Genomic DNA, 11,374 nt, shown 5'->3' with positions numbered 1-11,374 from the left:
TCAATCGGGACGTGTCCTCACTTAGTCACTCTCGTCCAGTGACTTACCTTCACTTACCAATTTGCAGTTCATCGACTAGCATATCGACCTACTAGGTCTTCATACCAGTTGTTAGGTACGTAGACCCAACTAGACTTTGACTAGCTATCAAGCCCCGTTGACCCAGCTGGACTTCCTACCAGATCTATCTGAGTTTCGTATCAATTATCGGGTCCTCAAACCTTGTTGGGTTTCATCATGGTGTCAGGTCCTCTAGACACGTCAATCTTTGCATGCTCGGTAAATGTATTAGATCACAATAACATTCTAACTTTAATCCTCTTATCGTTCATCAAAAGTCGAGTTAGATCATTAGTGCAAATTACATCAACAGAGAATTATCTTAATTTGGTCAAAGCCATGAGCGCACAAAAAAACTCTAAAGCCATGTTTAAAGCGCAGAACAAATGATTTATATTTATAAAGAGTTACTTTAATTATTTATCTCTTATAAATAATTCATCTCTTTAGAACCAAAGTTCTATGAAATAAAGATTACATTCGTTTCTTCATTAATTTACTTGAGAAGTTGCATATTTCTTATGATCGCTAAGCAAAGTTCAAGATTACAAATAATCATGCAACTCCATGAGTGCAGAGTTGAAGTTTTAGACTACCAATAATTACACAGTATTTAAAGGACAAAGTGGAAGCTTTAAACTACAAGTAGAAACGCAGCTCTTTTTGAGGGTGGAGTCGAAGCTCTAAACTACAAGTAACTCTGCAGCTCTTTTAAAGGGTGGAGTCGAAGCTCTAAACTGCAAGTAACTCCACAACTCTTTTAAAGCTAGTCATGCGAACTCTTAGAGAGTGGAGCGGAAACTCTAGACCATCAATAGTCATACAACTCTTTTAGAGGGTGGAGCCAAAGCTCTATATCTGTAGTGTTAGATGGCTTATGGGTATGGATTTGATCTTAATCAAATTTGGATGGAGATGTATAAATACATCTTCATGGGAGAAGAAATAAAAATAAGAGATTTAGCTTTTAGGTTTTCGTCTCTTCCTCACTCTCCCTCTCTTGTGCCATCTAGAGTAAAACTATATCAAAAAATTATAAATATTAGAAATATGTAATAAATAAAAAATAGTTGAATTGGAAATTACTAATAATACTAATACTTATCAACCCCTAATAATCCACAACGTAATCTAGCCACTGGGTGTTGCTGCCTGATATGATATGTCTAGATCTACACAATAACATTATAACACATACACATTCAAAATAATAATTAAATCAGAATAATAATGTTTAATATGATATAACTAGTGAGATTTACATGTAAAAGATGCATAATCACAAGTACTGAATTAGTGAACATTAATACTAATATTTAATCATCATTACAATCTAATTAAATCATTAACATTAATATTTTGTAGGTCATTCTCTCTAGACTCTGTTAGTTCAACAAACTCCTCACTACTGGACATCTCTCTATCATCTATCTCCTCATAAGGTACATTATATCTATAAGTAATTGAGATATTGATTGAATCTAGAATCTATTGAATGTATCTCCACTTCTTCATTTTGAAATGCATCATGGTTTTGACCCATGATGGAGTTCGGTATTTCTATGGTCGAGTGAGGTTTTATTCAACAAACTGCTAGTCATTCACTAACTCTTCTTCTTTTCGTCGGATATTCAAGATAGAAAACTTGTGCTTATACCACAAAAATGAAAGGTTCATATATGTTAAAGTTTTTGTTTGCATTAACCTTAATTTATATTATAGTTTGAATGTATTCGAGTACCTGTTCTTGGAGTCATATCATACCAAAAATATTTGAATAATACACACCTTTTTATGGGTAAGATAGGATATTCAATCTCTATGATTTCTTCAAGTCTCTCATAATAGTCAAACTTAAAATTATTGTTGTTGATAGATCATTTTCAATATGAGATTTATTTGTAACATTGCAATCCCAACAATCCTCCCCCTTAAATGAAGATCCACAGCTCAAGGACTACTAGTCTATCTTGAGGGTAAAAAAAGTAACGTCGATGTGGAGTGTGACCTTGAGAATAAACAAAGTCAGGATCTGAGTTTGAGACTGAGAAGATGCCTGGATTCGATGTTGAGAAAGGGTGTCGGCAACTGGGGTCGAAATTGAGAAGATATCGAGATCCGATCCTAAGAGAGGGTGTCGGCGACTAGGGTCGAGACATGGATGATTTCGACGATTGAAATTGAGACTGAGAGATGAAGTCGGGACCTGGGACTAAGCCAGACTAGATGTCGGGATCTGGAGCTGAGATTGAGAGATGATGTCGAGACCTGGAGCTAAGTCAGGTAGATGTTAGGATCGAGAGCCAAGACTAAGAGATGATGCCGAGACTTGGAATTGAGCTAGGGTAGATGTCTTCGAGTCAGTCTAATCGAACCTAAGTCTCATATGGTTATATCCTATTATTTTTGGGTTATAATTAACTCATCTTGACTTTGACTGACACTATTAAACCACAAAATATGTGGGAATAGAAGAAACCACTCTATCAAATAATATCAATTCTCCACGGTTTTAGGCCTGCTAATTTATAATGTAACTACCAAATCTTTGAAGAATCGTTTAGCCCAAAAAGTTGAGGTTGAGATCAAAATTGTATTAAATTATAGCTTTGTATATTCTTTTCTTGAATTAGCCTAAACAGTTTATTCTTCAACTACGACACCGTGCAGCTTTTCTCTTACTCTACCTAAGAATTAGGGCGGTAAACAAGCCAAGCCGAGCCGAGTTTTGGGGTGTTTAAGCTTGTTTGATAAGATAACCAAGCCGAGCCGAGATTAAAATGAACCAAGCTTTTGAAATGAGTGTTCAAGCTTGGCTTGATTTATTTTTTATGAGCTTGAGCTTGTTTGAATCTTGACTTGAGTTTGGTTCGTTTAGATGTTATCAAGCTCTCAATTCAAACTTGGCTTGAGCTTAGTTCGAGCTTGGCTTGAGCTTAGTTTGTTTAGATGTTATCAAACTCTCAATTCAAGTTTGTTTGATTGTTTGAAACTTTTAATTGTTTGATTGGTTATTAAGATTGATAATTTAAATTTATTTATTTATTTTATTTTATTTAATTATTTATTTAGGATATTGAAAAGAGTTTTATTAATAAATATGGTTCGTGAACATTGTTCACGAACATTGTTCACGAACGTTGTTCACGAATATTAACGAGCTGAACACATATGTGTTCAAGCTTGTTTATTTAGCTTAACGAGTTGTTCGAGCTTGTTTGTTTAATTAATCTTATGTATATTGACACCAAGCTGAACATAAACAAGCTTTTACCAAGCTGAAATACCAAACTTGTTCACGAACGCTTGATTTATTTACAGCCCTACTAAGAATGCTTGGAATCGGTTGCATCGTCATTTCTGGAACATAGTCGATCATGACCGAGTATATTTGGAGCAAATAGGTGAATTTAGATATTTTGAACTCTGGTATCATTCTTGAACTCATTGGTTCACAATCGTGCAAAGGTTATTTATTACATGTCTGGAATTCCACTAAAATGCCCATTTTGTTAATTTAGAGTTAATGATTAACCTATATTATCAGTTCCTAAAATTCCCTCTTATGCTCACCTGGTTGTTTATGCAGTACTGATTCATATGTTTCAATTAAAAACGTCAACTAAAATTGAAGCAGCAATGAGAATCTCATAAGAACAGCTTTGGGCTTGGTGACTAACAAGCCCAATGAAGGTGCAATAGCTATCTAAGGATTGACTTTTATAACCAAATTCTTCAGAGCATTTCTTCGAGGGAGGGAAAAGTAGCGTAGTGATCATGTCATACTTTGAATTACTTTGCCTGTCGAGAGATTAATTAAAAGGTAGAGACTGCCGACAGCTAGGAACAAGGGAAACTGTTAGGAAGGTTTGGAGTAATTCCGTTCTATACATCAAGAACATGGGTCGCCATTATGACTGTGATTATTTTTCATCTATTATGCTTCATTTCGTCAAAATTGTCCCTGTGTTTAGATTAGATAGTAACCTACAACATATTTCAGATCTCCTGTGTGGGCATGAACTATGACATTTGACAAGTTAAAGTAGTGAGGCCAATTAAATAGACCGAGAATGAATAAACAAAGGTGCAGCAGAATTGACTACCACCGTGTTTACTTTGACTGAGAATTCACTGTTAGCTTGTCAATCACTCCGTAGTTGTTTCCATATACTGATATACTGGATATGCCTGTGTCAAGTCCACAATTACAGGCCGACTAATAAACAAGCAATCGGCAAAAAGAAAGAGTCGCAAGAATGATCTGCCTCTTGGAGCACATACAGGCATTAATTGATGGAGCTGCAGATTGGAAATGGTCCTCCCCTCTCCCCGAACCTTGTGCCAACGCTCATCATCTAAGTTATTATTTCAGTCTCAGTCTCTGTCTCTGATCTGGAACAGAATTATTGCATGTTCCTCCAGTAATAAACACTAATTAGCAGCCTATTTGAAGATAACGACAGTAGCTGTTCTTAGCTGCCAAGCTTAGCCGCCTCCCCATGATGCAGAAAACGTAGGCTGGAACTCTTGGCGAGCTTATCTCTTTATAAATTCGCCATTAATGATTGCATTAAATTGAGCCGAAGCTACCGTCTTTGGGAAGGAAAGTGTCTTAATTATTAGAAAAAGGCGTTAAAATAGGAAAGAGTAGGAAGAAAAGTCGAGAAAGCAATGAATGCATGCAATGTAGCAGATCAGTCTGTAGAGTTGAATAAATTGGAATATCAGGACAAATTAATAAATATATATATATTTTTAAGTAGATTTGGTGGATCTCATCATATAATTCAATTTATTATTGAGAAGCATTCCTCAATGTGAAAGTAGGATTTAACTTTTGATTTTAAAAAGTTTTAAGTAACCACGCTTTAAAACCTCTGATACTAACATGTCAGTCAACTCCGAGTCCAACGACTTAACAATTTACTGCCCTAACAAGAGCTGTGACATTACTCATGCTAACTTTGGCATTCAACTCAAACTCCACTCCTCTTGCGTACATTCTTCCTTCTTTTGCAATCAACTCACGAACTGTAGCAAGGACAAGCACTTCAAAAGATCTCCCATCATCTTAATAGTATGATTCACAGGGCAGCAACAAATGTGTCACGTCTACAAATCGAGCCATCAAGATCTTCCTACTGCATTAATAATGGCAGGGAATTGAGTTGCCTCTCTGTTCATTGACAGCGTCAACGAGAAACTACCACATTATTAATCTGCATAGCAAGCAGTGCACTGTAATACTGTATCACATTTAATTTAAAAAAAATTAAACTCGTAATTTTTCAGATTAGTTAAGTCAATCGCCTTCGTAAGCCACGGTTGACCTGCCTTAATGACTAATTAATCTTTTCCAAGTCGACATATATCGCCAAAAAAACGAATAAATAAATAAATTTAGAGAGAATGAGTCTTAAAAGGATGTGACGACGCGTAGTAGATAGACGCCGTCGTTGATTACAAATACAAATACAAATACTTGAATTATGATGCTCACATCTACAAAATATTAATTTTTAAAAAAGAAAAAAAATGGTTCTACTGGTCAATTCTCGTAGACTTATAATTTGTTTTTTTTTTAAATTTTTAGTTGCTCTTGATAAAATGCATGCACTCGGGCATTCAAAATTTGACCGCGTAAGGTAGATATGCTTGACATTGGACCACCCGCACTCGTCGGTCTTCTCTTACTAATTTAATGCGGTTAAATTTGAAATTGAATAATTTAAATTGTTAAAATATGTCAAGGTTTGATTATTTGAAATAATTGAGTAGCATTAATATAGATAATATAAATATAATTTGACGTTGAAATTAAAAGAATTCAAAGTAAACATAATTGACATAAAAAAAGAGAAGATATTGAGTCAAGCGGATTGACTTCTTCTCCCTCGTGATGATTAGTCCAATTGCCAACTTTCTCTTCTTGGTTGGCAATTGCTCCAGTGGGTGGCTACGTCACGTGGCGCACTGAAATTAATCGGCCACTAGCTTGACCCGAGTCAGTCAATTGAACAACACACTTTATTTTTATAAATATCTTTTTACTTTGTTTCAATTTTTCCAAATAAAAAAGTGACCGGGCAATTTCCTCGAAATTAAACAGTTGGCTGCACTTCAATTTCAGCATTCGTTTCTTCCTCTCTTTTACACTGCGCGATGGCGATTTGGTTTGCCTTGGACACACGTTATGATTTGGATTCGTCCGGTTCACATTCATTAAATTAAACCCGTCCGGGTTCAGCGCCACGTGCAAGGAAAAAAATGACCAGAGAACCTAAGAAATTTGAACTTTTTGTTGTAAAAATTATATTCTTTGTCCTAAGATTATTGTATTTCTATATCTTCTAGTCGATCGGATGGATATAATATCTTCATGATATATATTATATTTTTAAGATATGATCTAATTTATGGAGATATAAAAATCTTAAAACAAGATCTGATCTCTTTGTTTTAATATTATATTTTAAGTTTAAGGTTAAAGAAGGTCAATCAAGTTGTATTTTATTTTTATTTTTATTATTATGATTCAAGTAGAATTTCCGTTTTGTTTATAATAATCGTTGGATCGAAGGCATAGGAATAAGTGCAAAGTTTGAATGTGAACGGAGAGTCACGTGGCGCCTTCCCTAGATTTGGGATCACCTCAATGAACACTCCGTGCCATGTGTAGACATGGATGACTTCGTAAGCCATTTTACTTTTCTTTCAGAATAGAATCAAAATAACAAAGTATTATGTGTGAGACATTAGTGAATTATATATTCTAGCACAATTTTGTCTTGTAATGTAATGTTCCTTTTTTTAACTATTTATTAATTAGTTTGTTTTGGATCGAAGGGACAAAGGAAGAATAAATTAAAATGGCATTAAAAAATTATAGAAATATCGAAGGGACAAAGGAAGAATAAATTAAAATGATATTAAAAAATTGTAGAAATAATAAATTTTATTCATGTTTTTTTAATTTTCTTTATAAAGTGAGTGTTATTGATAAAAGAATTCATATATATGTATAATGTTTGATATTGGCCGCTTAAGATTCAATTGCTGATGAATTTATTTTTAAATTTTACAAAAAAAAAAATATTTTAATGAATATTTCTGTCATCTTTTAAATATATGATATTTTTCATATATTTTTTATATGACACTTTGATTGAATTCTCAACCATTATCCCATCAAATAAAGGATTATTATTATTCTCATGATATAATCTCTCTTTAAATATCTGGTCACTCTTGATCTGCTTCAGGTCTTCCATATAAATATTGAGTTACTCTTAACTTGCTCCAGTTCTTCTCATAAGAATCTGGTCATTTTTGACTTACTTTGAGTCTTCCTCAACCATACGATCACTCTTGATCTATTCCAGACCTCTCCTCAACTTTCTTTAAGGCTACCTCATATGACATCCGGTTTGAATCATGCATACTCTTACTTCTTCTAACGAATAATCCGGCGAAGAGTAATCTTATTTTGATACCACTTCTTAAGGATAAAAAAAATTATATATTTAAATAATGATGTGATATTATCTATTTTAAATTTAAGCCTTTATGAATTTATTTTTTAACTCTATAAAAAAAAAAATCTTACTTTTAATAGAAATACTTTTTATCTTTTAAATTTATAATTTTCTTTTATATATTTTTATATATGATTTTGATTGGATTCCTAACCGTGAGGACACGGGCTAAACTATAAAAGAATGTTATAGATTAAAGTAGACTATAATAATTATAGCTCAATTATATTCCTGGAACTAAGTACAAATTACAATGAGAAAAATTCTACATCATCTAACGTGTGAACAAGTAAAACACTGTATGGTCTCCACGGTCCACGGTGTACTTAATTGATGAGAAAGTGACCGATTTATTATGGTAGGGTAGGATTAAATTTTAACGGGTGTATATTTTTTTTTTCTCCTCAGTCATTTAACGATCGGTTATAAGTTGATTTAGTTATTTATCTTTCGTCATATAATTTGGGGACAGAATAATCATCTTTTATTATAAAGATATAACACTATGAGGAAATATTACAAGAGTCTGATAATGATACTGCGACATAATGCATTCTTAATTTTTCAGGCATCTAAGGATCGAATCTTAGTTTCGATAAATTAATGGATAAATTTATTTTAATAGATGGTTGACCTAAGGATGTTATGCTAATGGACCACTCGTTGCGAATGTTTTTTTGATTTACCCTGATAGCCGATGAAAAACTTTCGTAGGACGGACTTGATCACTTTTGAATTAGTTGATGCACATTGGATATCTAATATCAACTAACAAAAATATAAACACTATAAGGGGCCCTGAGGCAGGACACAAGTGGCCTGTCTGGTAAGATAATAGTGACACCAACTAAGGATATTTGCCTAGGGTGATTAATTTCATAAAGGTGATTGTAATTTTCGGGTCACTTGATACTTTTTAAATTTAGTCTGATGGTCAATAGAAAATTTTTATAATATTGAATTGAACACTTTTAAAATTAATTGATTGAAAGAACTGGATCACTAGATTATATATATAAAAAAATATAACACTATGAGTAAGAATATAAAATATCTTACTATGGTTGTTATTATTATTATTATTTGCATTAGGTAAGCCAGACAGCCAGTATTTAATAGTCTAAAGTCCAAGAATCGATATCTTAATATACATACATTGTACCATTACTAAAACTACGTAAGAGAACTCACATCTCTATGATTAATTTAAAAAAAAAAAAAAGAACAATAACATTCGTGATTAATTAAATTCTAGGAATTTTGCTACAATATATATTATATTGCATCATATATATCTAAAATTAAAACTAACTTAAAAGGCTGAACCTACAACAGTACTTTATTAAAAACACCACAGTTGGCCAATTAATGCATCATTTGGCTAATACTATTTTTATGATCACTTGCCTATCTGTTTTAATATAGTCAACACTGCATGCATGATTCGATATAAGTATTATTTTTTTGCTCAATTTCATTCTAGAAAAAATAATTAAGTTGATCCAACTGGTTTTGTTGATTCATTTTGATGATAATTAATGTGTTTAGTTTTTGTCTATTAGGCTTTGTTTATAAGGTTGATCACGTACTTGCTACGAGATGAAGTCACAGTGGTTTTGATTTGCGCTTGGGAACTCTTTTATAACTTTGTATTGCTTTAGTTGACCTCAATGGCTTAATAGTTAATTTAAGCACTTTGGAAGGTCATTACTCCGGAACCGGATCTTCTGATCCTTTTGTCCATGGTCCGCTCTTAGACCGGAACAAGGGGATTGGTGGGAGACAATGACCCCCACTTGTTAATAGGTAGGAGCCCATTGTCCCCACCAATATAAAGATTGGACCATGAATTAATCCAACCTTTACGAACTAGAAGATCCACCCCGCATTACTCCAATGCCCCCAACATATGTTTTTGTAGGCCTCTTTCATATGTATATCACATAATCAATCACATATTATATTTTTCCTAAAATACATTGCAAGTTGTTATAACTCTAAAAGAATACAATAAAGAAAACAAATATTTGTAAAAAAAAAAAAAAACTTTATAAGTTTATTCTTAAATTTTACTCTGATAAGCCCTAAAATTAATACTCTACCTTTTGAATATATAATTTTATTATTATAATTAAAATACATTAATAAGATGTGTTTAGAATACTAAAAAAAACAGTAGTCAGCTTCCGCGAAGTCGGTTTAAACAAGTGAAGAAAAAAAAGTCTTGGGGGAAAATGGTGCCCTTCTAGGTTTCTTCGTCTTATTTATTCACCCGATGGCTTGTGTTGAACAAATAGACAATCATCAAAAAGTTATAATAATATTTTATTTTATTTTGGTAAAGTCAGTAATTGACGCATAAGTTTCACGTTCGATCGGTATACTTTACCCCCAATTCAATTCAATAAAACACGACTAATTCTTAATTTCCACTAGCCGACGGACGGTGGTTGCGTGGATAATTTGCACAAAACATTGAAATTCATAATTCGACAAGTAAATGGTTAATATATCTTCCATATGGTGTGCTTTCCCATGTGTCGTAAATTAGTCTTAATATTTAATTAATTATGGGGCAATTGGACTATGAATGAGTATTCAATATCAATATATATTAAAATACGTTGAATAATTTCTAAAAATACAATAAAAGTATCGAACAAATCCTAGAAAAAGGATTCGGGCGAGTTGTTTTTGAAAAACGGGGCTTAGCACAATCACACGTAATTATGAGAATAGATCTAATGCTTCTCCACGACTAAAATAAACAACTAATTAACCGCCTTCCTCGCGCGTCATAAATTACTATGACTACGACTAAACTGTTCCCTGTCCATATAAATTTGAACGGTAAAAAAATAGTTAGAGCTTACTTCTTGCTGATACTATTATAGTAAAATATAATTATGTTGATTTCATATGTTCTCTAAATTTATTTTCAAATTATAGGAAGAAAGATAAATCATAGGATCAATTTATATTCAGTCATAAAGGGGTTGAAGGACAAGAGAATTTTTTTCTGTTTATAGTAGAAAATAGTAACATTGTTTTTTAACCTTTAATCTAGTGTCGTGCATAATAATGATGATAATGTCATGAGTGCCCCCGACTTGGTGCAACAATTAAGATATAACGAAGATCTTGAAAGTATCGTGGTTTGATTCTTTGCTAATACATGTGTCGTTAAATTTAATGGAAAACTTGGATTAGATCATCATGGGTAGAAGTCTCCATGGACGGAAAAAACTAAAAGTTTATCTTCAAAAGTAAAGTATCGATTCGATATTGAAATTAATAATCTCATAGGATGATGAAAACTAAGGGAAACAATTGTCGATGCCTTGATAATGCGTGATATAGCATGTGATGGGTGGCCCCAGGAATAGTGTGAGGTAAATAGTTAAGGGATGTGACGGTCAAAAGTCAAGAGGTGCCAGTCAAAGTCGGGGAATACGTGTCCAAACGAACCATTTCTTCTGGGACTTGACTCCCTGTCTCATGGGTACAACTCTGTCTTCTCGTAGCGGCCCAAACACCGGCTGAACCCCCAGGGCTCCTAATATATTCCCGATTAACACAAGCATCGGCCAGATCCCAGGGCTTAGTCCATCACTTCTCATGGCAGAGCTCCCAGTCAGCTTTTCTCATGGGCACAACTCCCAATCTATTCTCGGCCGACCCTAGTACTGGTTGGACTATCACCAGGGGACAACACTGTCAAATAATCATAACTACTTATTAGAGAATAACGGCTATTCATCAGTGAATATTTTGAT

Source organism: Zingiber officinale, chromosome 8B (assembly GCF_018446385.1).
Source record: "Zingiber officinale cultivar Zhangliang chromosome 8B, Zo_v1.1, whole genome shotgun sequence".
In the NCBI taxonomy this organism is placed as follows: domain Eukaryota; kingdom Viridiplantae; phylum Streptophyta; class Magnoliopsida; order Zingiberales; family Zingiberaceae; genus Zingiber; species Zingiber officinale.
The sequence above is the reverse complement of the archived record's forward strand: the minus strand, read 5'-3'. Positions refer to the sequence as shown.